Source organism: Mus caroli, chromosome 1 (assembly GCF_900094665.2).
Source record: "Mus caroli chromosome 1, CAROLI_EIJ_v1.1, whole genome shotgun sequence".
NCBI classification, from domain to species: Eukaryota; Metazoa; Chordata; class Mammalia; order Rodentia; family Muridae; genus Mus; species Mus caroli.
Genome location: NC_034570.1, coordinates 181,220,946 through 181,238,055, shown reverse-complemented (window position 1 = coordinate 181,238,055; position 17,110 = coordinate 181,220,946).

Here is a 17,110-nt window from a genome sequence, read left to right as displayed (position 1 = left end):
CTGTGATTCTAGGATTATAGTCATCTTTCAATTTTTTTATTATTTTTTTTATTTTGCATTTATTTATATTTTTTTTTACTTTTGTACTACTGGAGGTTGAACCTAGGGCATTATACATGCAAGGCAGAACTTTATCATGGAGTTGGCATGTTCCCAGCCCTAAAATTGTAACAGTGAGCTGAAGATAGCTTGAAGCTGGGCCGAACACCCCAGGGGAAGAGGAGGAAGAGGAGGAGGAGGAGAAAGAGGAGGGAGGGAAGGGGAGGGAGGAAGAAGAGGAAGAGGGAGAAGAGGAGGAAAGGAGGGAGAGAGGAGGAGGAAGAGGAGGAGGAAGAAGAAAAGAGGAAAGAACAAGACAAACAAAAGAAATGGAATGTTCGAGGGGGTGAATGGGGAGTGTTAGAAAACCTTTAGAATTCCCATTTGAGCCTTGTCTGCATTCAGGACCATTCTTCAGCAAGGGTCTGCTCTCAAGAGTGTCTAGATTAACCATCACCAGACTTCAATCACATGCCCAGTCTGGCTAATTGCTGCGGCCTGAGGTACCAAAAGGGCAAGTGACTGGAGGGTTGGCACCTGGGCCTCCTCCTACCTCTGTGTCCCGAGTGTCACTTCCAGCTGACTTGATTTGCCCTTCCCAGTGTGTGTGGTCATGCCTTGTCCTTTCCTAAGCCCCCTGAGCATTTTCCCTGTGGTTTCATAGTTCACTCTGCTTGTTGGAGTGGGGTGGGGCTTTACAGACCTGGTGTGTTACCCTCCAGTTGTTAACTACGAGATCTGAATATTGTTAACCTGTGCTTTAGTCTTCTAATCTCCAAAACAAGACCACTGGAAGCCAGTGTGCAGAGTCACTGTGAAATATGAAACGTGAGAGAGGCCCTGTCTCAAAAAGCACCCTGTGCCCCCAAATTAAAAAACAAACAAATAAAGCCAGGTGTAGCTGTGCATGCCTTTGATCTCAGTGCTTGGGAAGCAGAGCCAGACAGATCTCTGCGAGAGCAGCTCAGCTTTGTCTCCATAGTGAGTTCCAGGACAACCAGGGCTACATAGAAAGACCCTGTCTCAAAAACAAAAAAATAAAATAAGAATTAAATAAAATGCATAGAAATGATATGGTTTTGTGTGCCCATCTCCTGCTTAAACTGTGTATACCTGCCTATTAGGAGCTGTGTGGTCTTGAGCAAACGACCGTGCCTCAGTTTCCTGCACTGTAACACAGGTAGAGATGAACGCTACCTGAATCAGTGGGCTTCGATTAAATGAGTTAATACTTGTTAAGATGCTTGTCTGTAGATCACAGGTGGTGTGCGCAGGACCCCAGCTGTTAATGTGGCTAGAAAATGCCCCAGGAGAATGCCAAAGGAATAAAACCAATCCCAAATCTCTACCTGTGGCACCTGGGACTCTAAGCATACGGCCGATTCCCAGGAGCTTCCTGCTCGGAGTTATTCTGGCAGCCTACCTCTCTCCACTCATATGAAGGTGTCTTGGTGGCTGCTGAGCCATCAGTCCTGTGTTTTGTGGCACAGATGTGTCAGAAGGTGCATTGGACAGGAAAGCCAGGGTGTGGGACTTGGGTTGTCCTGGGAATACAGGCTCCCTGGAAGGAGTTGTCACTCAGAGTGAGCCTCTGAGTTTCATCAGCACTGACAATGTCCGAGGCAGTTCTCTGGGTAGCTATCAGGGCATGATCTTCTAACCTGTGAGCAGAGGAAGGAGATAACAAGGCTTCCCTGAGGCTGGCAACTGGCTTTGTGCTCTCCAGGGAGAAGTGCTTAGGAAGGCTGCCATGGGGGAGGGGAGCTCAGCTGCTGGCCCAGCTGCTTGCTCGCTGCTGGTCCAAACTGGCTATGCTGGCTCTGCAAGGAGAGGACACTCTCACCAGTCAGCAGAATCAGTCACGGTTGGAGTACCATGCTGTGCCAGGCTCAGAGGCACAATGCCATTAAGTCCTCATCCAGACCCTCAAGGAGTTCACCAGCATGCCAGAGGGATAGTGTGTGCTGGGACAGGTGCCAGTGGCTTGAGAGGTTCTGTCAGCTCAGAGGGGGATTATGGGGGTGAGAGTGGGGATGGGGGTAGGGAGCTGGTACATTTAGCCTTACTATTGCCAACATTCTGTCCTTCTATAGTCCCAGGGGTGTCCAGGCTTTTTCTTCTCTGTTATCTACAGAGTTCATATTTGAGAAGCACTCGATGAAGTTACAAAAATGTCGTTTAATGTTTGAAGAGATTTTATTATTCTGTGTTGGGCCACATTGATGGCTATCTTGGGCTACATGTGGTAAGGACTGCACACTGCTGTGTGTGCACACTACATTCTTCCATTTATTATTCACAGCAACGTTTTGGAGCAGGTATCCATATTCTCGCTTTCTTTAGGGAAGCAGTGACAGGGAAGCAGTGACAGATCAGAAAGTGACAGGAGCAGGAATTCCTGTCACCAGGGAACAAGGACAGGGCTGGGCTTCCTACCTGCTCTAAGCTCCAGAAGACTACACATTCACCTTCCCGGCTAAACTCCTTAGAGCCAGGAGGGTGGTTCTGAATGTGACACTGGAAAACATCCATTCTCTCAGTTTTGAGACACCTTGGTGACTTTACTTGTAGGGCTTTAACCCATAGATGTGTCCCTGTGTCTGCTCCTGTCCTAGGCCAGGAAGACGCTTGTAGGCCTCATGTGCAGTGCCCAAGGGACACCTGCTCAGCCTGCCTTGTCACCACCTAGGACAGGAGTCCTCTTCAGAGGCTCTCAGTGCATTTCCAGATGGCTGTTTTGTAGACAATATCAATTTGTCTAGCTCTGACAGGGATGGTAGGAGGTACGTGGTAGAGAGGAACCACATTGTTCCCTTACCTGGAAGAGCTTGCTTGATGTGTGAATGGCAGACGAAGACAATGGCAGCTCGAACTCCATTCTGGGTTGAATTGATGCTGGCTGCTCACAAGCCTCGAAAAACATACATGCTTGCACAAAATATATACACGATCCTGCAAGTACTGAAGGACCGACCAACCAACCGATCACCTATCTAGCTGCAGGAAATTGATTCAATAAATTCAGGTGCTCTAAAAACGCCACATTACTACATACGATTAAAGCCAGGGTCAGCAAGACATTCTGTGGGGAGAGGTGCCTGCCACCAAGTCTGATGACCTGAGCTGGAAGGAGAGACAAACTCTGCAGCTGTCCTCTGACGAGCACGTGTGTGTTGAGACACGGAGGCATGCATATAAGGATGCAAACGTTGTCTCCGCCTATTTTCTTTTGCTGTCACAGAATCTCACCATTTATAAAGAATAGAGATTTATTCAATTTATGGTTCTGGATATCCAATAATGAGATGCCAGCATCTGCTTGGCATTCGGTGAGACCTTCCTGATAGGTCACCACATGATGGAGGCTGTCACATGGCGAGACTGAGTTGTCCTGCTATATCCAGACTCCTCACCTTCTTATAAAGCCACTAATTACATTGTGGGCCTACCCTCATGACTTCATCCTAATTCTCCAAGGCCCAATCCCCAAATATAATTAACATCAGTAGGGATTAAGTTTCCAACACATAAAATTTAAAGACAACTTTTTTTTTTTTTTCTGAGACAAGGTTTCTCTGGGTAACTCCGGCTGTCTTGGAACTCACTTTGTAGAGCAGACTGGCCTTGAACTCACAGAGATCTGCCTGCCTCTGCCTCTTGGGTGCTGGGATTAAAGGCACGCACCACCATGCCCAATGAGGAAACACTTTTAAAAAATATTTATTTATTTATTATATGTAAGTACACTGTAGCTGTCTTCAGACACTCCAGAAGAGGACATCAGATTTTGTTACAGATGGTTGTGAGCCACCATGTGGTTGCTGGGATTTGAACTTAGGACCTTTGGAAGAGCAATTGGCACTCTTAACTGCTGAGCCATCTCACCAGCCCCCGAGGAAACATTTTTAAACCATAGCACACTTACAGAAAAAAAAAAAAGATTTATATTCATTATTAATAGACACTGGTTCTGACAGAAAGAATAAAAGGTTATTTTAGTTATTTTCTTCCTTTTTTTTTTTTTAAACAGAAAACACATTTAAATGCAATTAACCTGACAGGCTTTTAAAGGTTTACTATTTTAATTTCTGTGTATAAGTGTGTGGAGCTGTGTGGCGCGTGATTGCATGTGCCTGTGGAGGCCAGAGTGGTGAGTCCCCCTGGAGCTGGGGGGTACAGGTGGTTGTGAGTGGGGGTCCCATGGGATGATGGGACTTGAACTGGGATCCCTTGCAAGAGCAGCACCTCCTGCACCCTGCTGTCCCTAGAACATCTAGAGATGTGTTAGGAAGAAACCTGAAGCCAGAAAAAGAATCACATGATCTGAAATGTTGGAAAACAAAACGCCTTTTTTATTTTCTTCCCCCACTTTCCTTTTTATGGAGAGAGGCAAATTCACTGTAGAGCAGTGGTTCTCAACCTTCCTCGCGCTACGACTCTCATACAGCGCCTCTTGTTATGGTGACCCCCAACCACAAAATTACTTTCATTGTTACTTCATAACTGTAATTTTGCTACTGTTATGAATTGTAATGGAAATATTTGGTATGCAGGATATGTGACCCCTGTGAGAGCCGGAGACCTGCAGTTGAGAACTGCTGCTGTAGTCAAAGGGGAGCTGCAACAGGTGAGAGCCAGAGGCATTTTAGAAACATTCCAGGCAGGTGAGAAAACAGGACGGGGCTGTAAGGGGCGGGGCTGTAAGGGGCGGGGCCAAGCTGGTCTGGAGGTCAGTTTCTTATGTTTCCAGCCCCCGGGGCCCTTTTGACCTCTGCATGGAGAAGCCAACTGCCTTCACTGTTCTGAGGCTCTGCTGAGTGGCAAACATGGGCTGAATAGCTTCAGATCCAACCATGAAAGTGAAAACATCCTGGTGGTCGGTGGGAAGACAATCACGGTCATCTCTTCCAGAGTTCTGCTCCCGTGAAGTTCATTCCACATGAAGGAAGAGCCAGCCGTCGTCGTCGTCTTGTCGTCAGGCGTCTTTCCAGTCCTTTCCTCTTGTGCAGTTGTTTACAGGTGTCTTGAGACCTTTCATCCTTCTTCCCTTTCTGGAGAGCACAGTACTGCGGCTCAGCCCCGCGAAGCTAACGTGAGCTGATGAACTCATTGCCGATGTTTCTGCAGAATCCTTATCGGTGGCGTTCGCTCTCATGTTGGTAAAGACTTCCTGCGGGGAAATAGTTGAGACTCCAAATTAAGCAAAGTTTGGCGAACCCGAGAACCATAAAAAGCAGGGACTTCTCGGGCCTCTGCTGCTGCGTTTCTCTGCCTCTCTCTCATGCTTCTTTTCTTTCTGTTTCAGACAGGTGAGCTGTCTCCGCTTCCACAGCACTGTCTGACCGCCATTCTCCATCACAGCAGATTGACTCGGGTGACTGTCTCCCGTGGTTGCAAGTGTGACTAAGCTGTGACCAGCATCCTGGTTTATAATATCTCATTGGTCCATGGGAAGACATAGGTTCTCAAAGGCCTGAGAGGTCAGCTGGACAGGTGGCATGCCACCCTTGTTACTCAGGAGGCTGAGGCAGGATTCCAAGTTCAAGTCTGGGCTGCAGAGTGAGTTCTAGGCCAGTCTGAGAAATTTAGGGAAGATCCCATCTCAAAACACAAACTTTTACAAAGGCTGGGTATCTATAACTTAGTGGCTGAATGCTGGCCTCATGTGCAGGGCCCCTGGTTCAAGCCTGGGCGCTGGATGGTACTGGGTAAAGTGAGGTTATGTCTTCTTAGTGAAAATTGGATGAAAAGAGAGACTGAATAATCAGATAGTGAGTAAGAAACCTTAAAAGGGGGCTGGAGAGATGGCTCAGTGGTTAAGAACACCATCTGTTCTTCCAGAGGTCCTGAGTTCTGTTCCCAGCAACCACATGGTGGCTCACAACCATCTATAATGGGATCTGATGCCCTCTTCTGGTGTGTCTGAAGACAGGGACAGTGTACTTACATATATAAAATAAATAAATCTTAAAAAAAAAAAAAGTAAAAAGAACCCTTAAAAAGTCATGTAAGAAGCCTGGCCAGGTGGACTGCAAGATGTCAAGGCAAATAAAGGCTCTTGCAGTTGAGCCGGATGACCTGGGTTTGATATCCACACCCACAAGGTGGAGGAGAAAACCAACTCCCACAGGTTGTGTTCAGAGACACACACACACACACACACCATCCAGGCACACACTCCTTTGTTTTTAAGCAGTATTTTTCAGATCCGGACTGAAGGTTGGGAAAAGTACTTGGTTTGGCCCCTAAAGAGTCCCACCTGGGTATTTTAGGACCCGAGTCAAGTTGAAGAAGGCTGCTCTTCTCTTCCTCTCTTCCCAGCCCTCTCTTCAGAGAGCTAAACATGGGGACACAATCCTATAATTTTAACTGTATTTATAAACCCTCCATCCTTTATGTAATGCCTTTTTCTGCTCCGAGATTACTCCCAATGTCGCTGTTTTCTCAGAGGAAAGAGACGGTAATTATAGGTCAAACACCAGCTCGGGAAGCAGACGGGCAGCAGAGAGCTGAGTGTTCCCTACTCTTTTCTGGGTACACCCTGGACACCCCTGCTTTCCCTGTGCCTAGGTCAGCTTTCCACCTCTGTATCCTTGCCTCTGCTGCCTGCACATTGCCAGTCCAGCACGTGACAAGGCAAAAATGGGGATGCTAAGACTAAAGACACTGAGTTAAGACTGACTACGTGCCGCTTGAACAGGCCTGCCTCTTGGAGACAATTCAAATGGAAAAGAAAGGAAGAAGAAGAAGAAGAAAAAAAAAATAACCACAACATTTCAGGTCATTGGCCTTTTAAAACAGACCGCCGGCAATATTTACTGCTCCTGAAATAGCAGTCACATGGAATAAAACCATGTTGGTAAAGCCTGAAAAACAAAAGAACAATTTAGAGGCTGCCATGCTCACTGAGGGCCCTCTGTGCGCCAGCTGATCTGGCTCTGCTTTCTGGCTTCTGCCCAAGGCCCTCAGGAGATGGATAAAGGTCAAAGTCAGGTTGCCTGGGAACCCTTCTCACCTTAAGTAGATTGGGAAGGTAACTGACTGATGAGAAACAGGGGTGTGAAGAGATTATGGGAAATGCCCCTCCCACAGAATGATGCTGGGGTGGGAATACTGTGGCGTTACTACGGCACCGGCCAGTTGCATCCTCTTTCTCTCTCTAGCTGGGCCATCTTATCTCCTCTCTCCTTTCCCTGTGCATCTCCACTTCTCTCTGTCTCTCTCTGTCTCTGTCTCTCTCTTTCTCTCTCTCTCTCTCTCTCTCTCTCTCTGTCTCACACACAGACACTCTCTCTCGTCACACACACACACCCCTTACATTCTCCTTTTGGGTACTCTCCTCATCTCTTAGTTCTTCTGGGGCTCTTCCTGGACCCCTATCTATTAGCTGCATTCTGAAGGTCAATTATAGCCACCAATGGGGGGCTTAATGAATAAGTATGTCAGTCAGGTCTGGGTCAGCATGTCCTTGCGTTGGGATAGACTTTGTTGAGAACCCATTGGGGCCTCTAGGCTCCTGTTCTTACATCGTCCTGCTCGGTTGTCCATCATACAATTTAACCCGAGTCATTAAAAATCGTCATATTTATAAATGTCTGCTTCTCAAAACCCTTCCACATCCACTTACCTCATGAACACCTCGGGAATTGTGCAAGGCAGTCGAAGAAGCAGGACAAAGGGTATGGTGGTGACGTGGCAGCATCCGAGGAGGTGACACAGACAGAGGAGAGGTCCTCTGGTGTCTCAACCCCTGGCTTCTCAAACACTGGACATTTTGCTGACGGTCAAGCTCACTACCAGCAGTGTCATTGAGCAGATTTCCCTGGGCGTCCAAGTTTTCTTCTTTTACATCAACCACCTTGAGAAGACCTATTTTGGTTTTATTTATGTATGTATGTATGTATATGAGTACACTGTAGCTGTCTTCAGACACACCAGAATAGGGCATCAGATCCTATTACAGATGGTTGTGAGCCACTGCGTGGTTGCTGGGATTTGAACTCAGGACCTTTGCAAGAGCAGATGGTGCTTTTAACCACGGAGCCATCTCTCCAGCCCTATTTTGTTTGTTTTTGTTTTTTTCACATGTCAACATGAAAAGCTCATAGAAAAGAGATATGGGTGGACATGGCAAACACTGGAATCTCAGCGTTTGGAGACCCAGATACAAGCTTGAGGCTAACCTGGTCTACAAAATGAATCCAACCTGGTTATCTAGTGAGAGCCTGTTTCAAAATAAATATACACACAAACAAGCGGAGGGTCAGAGAAGTAACAATATTCCTTCCCACAAAATGGTTGACTGTTGTGGCCATAAAGAAAATTATTTTTAGGTCTCCTGTGAAGTCTGATTCTCTGACTGACTGAGTGCTAGTCAACAAAGCCTGAAAGCTCAGCACTGCCCTGGACTGGGTTAGAGATTCTGCCCTTGTGCGGAAACAATGCCGCAGGACTTGTACTGCTAACAGCCACCTCAGCAGCTCTCAGGAAGAGGGGCCATTCCTGCCTGGGGCCACAGAGAGGTGAAGGGACTGGATGTGATCCACCCAGAGAGCAGCCTCAGCTTGTGATTGACACGTGAGGAGGACAATCACTGAGGTCCTGTGTGCATGTGTTACATTTACATCAAATGCCAGGACAGGCAAGTGATGAGGAGCAGCAGCCAGGGTCCAAGGGAGAGGTGGGAAGAGACTGAGTTTCCTTCTCAGTGATGGAAATATTCCAGGACAAGATGGTAGACATGGTGCTTGACCACTTTGAGGTGACAGGTTTGCCTCATCTCTGCCCCAGTGCTTCTCAACACTACTCAATCCCTTCACCAAGAAGGCATCTCTGATTTCTGACTGGTTTTTCTCAGTCCCAGTGTACTCACTCTAACATGGAATGGGCTGACCTCACTAGCACCCTTGATATTATATCCATGAAGATCACAGCCACATCCAAAGCCTGTGTTTCCTCACGGTGGAAGAAAGAGTTCACATACAGGGTTTAGCTTCCTCCATTCGGACAGCCCAGCCTCCCTCCCCCAGTTCCTAGATTTGGCTGACTGATTCAGAATGGATCACCTTCTGACTGGGCAATGCTTCTTCTCCTCTGACAAACGTCGTCAGAAACCATGTAATATCCCAGCAACCATCTCTCCACAGGTCTGCATTTCACAGGGATTCCTTTCTCAGACATTGACTCTGGGTGTCCCTGGGCACTGGAATGAATAAAAATGTCACTTCCTGGTTCCAGAGCTGGCACAGGACCTGGGCACCTGACTGACTTCTGGTTTTGAGCCAGAGATAGCCCGAGGACTGAGAGTACTCTCTACACTAACATGTTTCAGTGTCCCCGAGTCACATCCGAAACTTCTGCCTCCTGAGGGAATCTGTGTGTCTATGGTTTCCTGAGGTTTGTATGGTCAGACCAGGGGTTGGAATGTTTGTGTATACGTTTGTGTGTGTTGGTAGCTGAAGTGACAGTGTCTATTAAAAACCAATATTTATAGAGAAATATCAAAGCAATCAGGAAAAAGATAAATACAAGTTTAAAAAAAAACCTATCATCCAAGAGAACATTTCCCTTGTGTCTACCCCAACCCCATACATATACCTGGAATATTCCATAAGATGGCTGCTTTCTAAGATGTTCCTCACACCAGGGCGTCTGAGTGCTTGCTGTGTGCAGGCACTATGCTGTCCTCTGACAGGAGTTCATCTCCCCCCAGCCTGGGTCACTCGGTGACCTGGCATCCCTGTTGCTGCTTTCACCCTCAATGGCAGAGGCACAGTGTGAGGTAGGCACAGTGTGCAGTGCTCTGAGAAGAGCTCTTGGGCTCTTTCATTCATTCACTCAGTCGTTCACTGTCTACCTCAGGCCAGGTCATGGAGCTAAAGAATGAAGGAGACGTAGATCTTAAGATTCAAAGTCTTTTGGGGGGAAGATAAATATATAAACAGATTACTGCAGGTCAGGGTTAAAGGGCAAATGACCAAGAGAACAAAAAGGAAGAATTACCATCACCCAAGGAGATTTGTGAAGGTGACATTTTAAATGTGTCACAAAACCAAGCACAAGCAAAAGGAGAAAATATTTGCTAATGTTAAGGTTGGGTGGAAGGGGAGGGAGAGAGAGGAGAGGTCCTAAGGCGGAGCAAATAGCAAGTGTGAAGTTCTGGGACTCTGGGTGCAAGGTATGACTCCAGGCTGGGAGTATGGGATGGAAGACTCAGATGTGAGGGTGCAAAGGGTCAGAGAGTCATCCTGTACAGGCAAAGGGGGTGGAATGGAGGTGTCTGTTATCTGTCTATAGCCAAGGCTAGCCTCAAACTGGCTCTGTCGCTGAACTCCAGATCCTCCTGCCTCTACCACCCAAGAGTGGGAATGGCAAGTGTGTGCCTCCACACCGGGCTGCCTCAGTGTTTAAAAGAACGAGACAGCATTCTGTAGGAAGTTCAAGCATTGGGTGGGCTGGAGCAGGAAAAGTAGCCATGAATACCTCAGGGACCCATGACCTTGACTGCCCAGGGCAATCATTTGAGGGGAACCTAACCTCTGGTTGTTAGGAGTTCTTTGATCTAGCTAGTTTGGGATAATGTGGTCTAAAAAGCTCTCGACCAAGTGTGGGACCCATCAGTATTTGAGTGGTTAAGAATACAGGCTTGGGTGGGAGCACCGGCGGCTCTTCAGAGAATGTGAGTTTGGTTTTCCTGGCAGCACACGGCCGGCCGTCTGTTACTCCAGTCCGCAGCCCCAGGGTATCCGACACCCTGTTCTAGCCTTTGGATCATGCGGGGCACAGACATACATGGAAGGAAAAACACCCAGGCACATAAACTAGAACGAAAGGGGAAAAGCAGAATCCAGGTTCTTAGGTGTTACTACCAGCAAGCAGGGCTCTGGGTGAACTTAGTTTCCTAATGCCCTCATCTGTAAAATGTGAAGGCAACCTTATCTTTAGCTTTCGATTACATCAGATGAGATACATAAAGGCTTGAACCCTGTTGCTGGCACAGCAAGCAGCTCATGGCAGCTCTCCTTGAAATGATTGAGGAGAGAGGTGGTGAGGATTGGAGCTGGGTCAAAGAAAGGCAGGTGGGGGGAGCAAAGAGAGCCTGGATGATAAAGACATACAGAGCATGAAAAGATGGGGTGTGACGAATTCGTTCAGATGGGAAGAGTTGAGAATTTCCTGACGTCAAGAGGTAGTGAGAAAGCACAAGGCAAGGGTGGGGCTGAGTGTAAGATGACGTCAGTGTAGATGACATAAGATGGGTGGGTAGCTGAGGTCTCCTGCGGGGAGGAGGCACCCGTGGAGAAGGAGATCTGGGCTGGGGTACTGGTGTGCAGCCATGAACACATGGTGAAAGTCAAAACTTTAAGAATAGACAGTGTCACTCAAGGAAAGTATGTGATCAAGGAGAGACAAAGTTGAGTTTAGAATACAGGAAGTGCTCAAATATGACAGAGGAGAGAAGAAAAAGGAATGTGAGCCCAGGAATGAAATAAGGGGCAGAGAGCATAAGCCAGCAGGGATGATTGTGAAGAAAACACCGGGAATAGCCAGCAGTTATCTACCGAAAAAAAGTCTGGGACAGTAAAAGGCTTGAGAACATCGAAAAAAATAAGATTTTAAAAATCAAATCTCTCTGGGTGTTTTGGCACACACCTTTAATTCCACACAGGAGGCAGGGACAGGTGGATCTGGATCTCTGGGAGTTAGAGACTAGCCTAGTTTGCATTGTGATGACTATATAGAGAGACATAGAAAAACCCCCGTGCAAAAGAAAAAAAAAATTCAATCGCTTGCTTCCAGGAGACACACAGAAGAGACTCAAGTTCTCTTGGGTTGTTCACACCCTGTTGACATTATCTTTCCTTTCCATATCTAGGGGGTAGCCATAAAGCACAGGCAGTGGTGACCTCAGTTATGTCTTGCCCTGTGATGATCCTACAATGGTAGGAACAGCATTAGCCACACAGCAAAGCGCCAGGCATACACTTTGTATCCACAGACATTGCTGATGCTCTCAGGAGCCATCTATGAGGAGAAGGCCCTGCTGCTCGTCACTCCTAGCAAACTTCCTGTGATCTGAAGACCCTAGTGGGCTGGCCACTTCCTCCAATCAAGACAGCTCTCAGCTCTCTAACAGCCAGGAGGACATGTCCTCAAAGTCACCAAAATGGTTGGGTGACCAGGCTTTTCCCAAAGCTCAGAAACCTCTCCAGAGCAGCAGCCTCGGGCTGTGGGCAACTGTAAAGTTCACGTCTGATGTTAGTGGTTCTCTAACAGTGAGCCCAGGGCCAGCAGTGACATCAGGGAACCTAGACATGCAAACGCTCTTGGGATCCATCCTAGACCTAACTCTGGAGGCTGGCTCGGTAGCAGTCTTATTAATTAATTAATTTTAAAAATTTGTGATCCTGGAATCAAACCTGGGGCTTGTTAAACATTCTTCTACTGAGCTGTGTCCCCCATCCCTCCAATCTGTTTTTGTTATTTTGAGACTTGCTGCCGCCGGCTGTCCGGGAACTCAATGCATAGATCCGGCTAGTCTCAGACTTGCTACAAACCTCCTGCCTGACTCCACAGTGATAGGAATATAGGGCAGTGGGCCACCACACCAGCTTTGGATATGCTTGTTCGTTCTCTTGTTTAATTTTATGTGTTAACATTTTGAGTGGGGGAGGGGTGGGGAAGGGTGTGTATATGGCATGACGTGCCTGTACTGACCAGAGGACAACTGTATGGAGTCAGTTCTCTCTTTCTACTTTTACATAGGTTCTCTGGGGATCAAACTCAGGTTGTCCAGCTTGTGTGGCAGGCAGTTTTACCCACTGAGCCATTTCAGCATCCCTAATCATTTTTAATATTTACTTTAATATATACAATATATACATGTGTGTAGATACACATACACACACACGCATACACCTGAGTATATGTCTGCATACCCTATGCATGCAGAATCCCATGCAAGTCAGAAGAGGGTGTCAGATCCCCTGGAACTGGAATTACAGATGGTTGTAAACTGCCATTTGGTAACTGGTAAGCTGGTAACTGAACCTGGGTCCCCTGCAAGAGCAGCATGCACTTTTAACCACTGAACCACCTCTCTACCCATTCCCTGATCTGTTTTCAACAAGCCCTCCAGTGGTCCTGCCCGATGTACCATTGTGCAGGCTTGAGAACTACTGCCCTGTGCCATGGTGGATACCAGCTCCTGTTTTCATTTCTTTCCCTAGAACACAGCGCAGCAGATGTTTCTCAGCAGGTGTGAACTGGCTTGAGTTATGGAAGGCTTTTCCTGTGCATGCCATACACATTCGGACATGTGACAGGCTTTGTCTGAGAGCTTTGTCTGTTCTCTCACTGAGAACTAGCAATTCATACATAGATGAAGTGAGATCAAATGCAGAGACTGCCAAGCAGGGGCCTTCTGATAGGCGTCTGTGCACCTGAGCTACCAGTCATGACTTGGGAGACTACAGTGAACATGGGAGGGAGGGAGGGAGGGAGGCAAGGGAGGCAAGGGATATGGTTGTGACATGATGCCACAAGGGATTAATCAGGCAGTCCTGAAGCTGGGACGTTTGGCAGGATGTTCACCCTGGCTTGCTATGCATTGATTTAGCCAGTGGCATGGGAGAAAATGGAGAGACGACCCTTGTTTAAAAGAAGTTAAAAGATGGCTGGGGTATAGCTCAATGCTAGAGCACATGCTTAGCAAGGGCAGACTCTGTCTCTGTCTCTCTGTCTGTCTCTCTGTCTCTCTGTTTCCCTCCCTCCCTCCCTCCAGGCTCATTACTGTGTAGCCTTTACTGGCCTAGAACTGCCTTAGATCAGCACTCAGAGGCAGAGGCAGGCAGATCAATATGAGATCAAGGCCAGCAAGTTCCAGAACTAGCCCTAAATGATACCAGGCTGTATGTTCAGTCTCCAGTAGCACAAACAAAGAAAAGCAGAGAGTACAGGCCTGTGATCCCAGCTACGTGGGAGCCTGAGGCAGGAGAAGCAAACATTCAAGAACAGCCTGAAGTATAGTGAGTTCAAGGCTAGCTTAAGCAATTTAGAGAGGTCCTGGCTCAAAAAGAAAAACTAGAGTAAAAGAAAACAGACGACAGCAGCAGCAGCAGCAGCAGCAGCAGCAGCAGCAGCAGAAGAAGAAGAAGAAGAAGAAGAAGAAGAAGAAGAAGAAGAAGAAGAGGAGGAGGAGGAGGAGGAGGAGGAGGAGGAGGAAGAGGAGAAGGAGGGTGAGGTGGGGAAACAAAGAAGTATGGCGAAACTCGCTGGCCACTGAAAGCAGCAGATAGTTGGTGATGTAAGGCTGGAAGCTTTCATAACCTCAGGGTTTGGTTCTGCTTGCCTGTGTGTGCTAGTGTGCAGAAGGGCTTAGGGGAGGGTGCTGAGGAGGACTAGAGCCCCTAGGGAAGACATTTGTGGAGACCACGCTGTGTGGTTCCTCCCTCCCCTCCCCTCCCCTCCCCCCCCTCTCATTCTCCCTTTCTTCCTCCCTCCCTCTCCCCTCCTTCATTCCCTCTTTTCCTCCTTTTCTTCCTTCCTCTCCATCCCCTATGTTAGCATCCCTATAAACCCAGAAGGCACAGAGTTGAAGCATCTGTCAGGCAGGGGGGAGCAGAGAGTGAGCGGCCTTTAGGAGTGGGTGACATTGCTTGGGCATTTCTGCAGCCAGATGACAGGGGAATCTGGAGGCTGGAGAATGCCAGGCCAGGACCTTCGGTGTGTGCCTTAGGTTGTGATGAACTTCTGTGCGCAGATGAGTGATGTAACCAGGAAACTCATGTGGTCATGATGGCCTCAGGTAGGGCTGTTGTTTCCTCCAGGCTGAGAAGTGATAAGGACTCAGTTTGCAAGAGACTGAAAGTTAAGGTGCTACCTCGCCTTGGCAGGCTCCTCTGGTGGCTCTTCATGAAGCTGGCAGCAAAGGGGCAATAAACTTGAATGCCTGTAAACCTAGCCTCTGGGAGGCTGAGGCAGAGGATTGCTGAGAGTTTGAGGCCAACCTCGGCTACATAGTGAGTGCCAGGTTCAAGCCTGTGCTAAAGATCAAACCCCTCTCTGAGAAAATAAAATGTGATGCATGGAAAGGGGCAGGGATGGACAGACGACACTGGTGGACAGACAGACATGTAAGGGGGTGGGAGCATGTCTCCACAGGTGCTCTGGGCTTCTGAAATCATGCTTCCTTGTGGCACTTGTTTCCTGATGTGCTAAGGACCTTCTGGTGCGCCATGTCTGTCAGCCCTTTGTCTGGTCAGCAGTTCTTCAGCTGGACAGCTGTGGATGCAGGATGAGCATCAGCCTTGGCTTCAGAGGTGGGGCCAGCTCTGTCACCCTCCCAGCCTCCTGAGATACCCTGAGTCCCTTCTCATCATGCTTCCTTGACCACACACCACAGAGCTGGGGTGGCACTGGTGTTTTCATCTCATGACTCTTTAATTATGGGACTAACAAGCAACGGGTGTGTGTGTGTGGGGGGGGGACAGTCACATGAAAATTTCAAGACAGATTGCCAGTGGAAGTAACACCAGGTTGTGCAAGAAGACTTCAGGGTGAAAGGTCATGGCTGATGGTCTGTTGGCCTGACTGTCCACAAAACACTATTACTTTGGGGGAATTACAGGTGAGATAATGACACCCCCTCCCCACCCCACAAACATTAAAGGAGAAAGGCAAGGCCTGTGTTCAGTGGCACCTCAGGAGACACTTGTCGGCTGGTTTTGGTTCATTTCAGAAAATGACTGCAAAGAAGTAGAAGGTAGTTTTTTTTTTTTTTTTTTCTCAACTGCCTTCCTTCCTGTTAAAAAACCTCCCAAACTCCACCCAACTCCTCTCTTTATCCCGTGCGAGCCCCACCACAAACCCACTTCCTCCCGAGTCTTGGCCCACCCATTAACACTCTGTTTCTCTCCTGTCCCTTCTGTTCCTTCCTTCCCCCACAACTTCCAGCTCAGGGGTCATGGCCAGGCAGCCAGATGCTGGCCAGGATTCTTACCTCACTCAGCAGCTCTGGACAGAGCTGGCAGCCCAGTGCTGGGTCACCTTGGGAGAAGGCAGGAGTGCTGAGGGCTGGTGGCCCGAGAGCTCAGCCAATGCCAGCCTAGTTTTGCAGTCTCTTCAAATATGGCATATTAGAGCCACACATGAGGAAGGGCTACCACTGAGGCTGCTAGCTCTCAAGCACAGCACAAAGCTTGTGCTCAGATTTTCTCATTTAACTACTCACAAGGAGGACCTCAAAGTTGTCCCTGCCTCCCTTTAGGGAGGTTAAACTCTCTCCCCAGGATGAGACAGCAGCATGGTGGTGGTTTGCAGGATGTATGCATTGTGAACGTGTGCGCTGGACTCAGATGCCTCGCTCTGATCCTCATGGAATTTATTTACCTTGACTTGTTCCCACCTGCTGAAGTGGGAAAGACACTCAAACAAGAAGCGTTTAGTGGGGAAGCTGGATGCCAGGAACCAGGCTGAGACTGCTCCAGAAGCCTCAGGGACCTATAATTGGTCATCTGCAGGGTAGCCTGCTCTTTTTCAAAGGAGCTGTCGCCAAGTTCCCTGTTTGCCAGACCTCTGGGCCTGAATCCTAGTTGGTTTAGTGGTAATAGGGCCAAGGTCACAGGCGCGCTCCTAACTTTAGCAAACATTTCTCAAGTGAAGTCAGTCCACTGGGTGTGCGAGAAAACGATTTAGCTCGACCTTGTAATCTCTCAAATAAATAAATAACCCATAAAATCATAGGCTGTGCAGATGGATGGCCAAGAGTTATAGACATATTTAAAATAGTTTCTATTTGCAATAGGAAAGACCTATTTCCTATTTAGTTTTAGTTTTAGTGAATCTCAACCCTGGAAAGGCTAAATTCCAAATCTACCCCCTGTAGGTTTGGGTAGATTGTGATGGTGGAGGTATGTTTGCTGGCAGTGTGGGGGAAGGGATTGCCTTGGCAGGCCCATGCTGAGGCATCCCTTCCTCCTGAGGAACCAGCCACATGATGGTATGGTATAGAATAGAATTTATTCAGGGAATGGGGAGGGGAAGTTGAAAGAGTAATAGAGGCAGAGAAAGG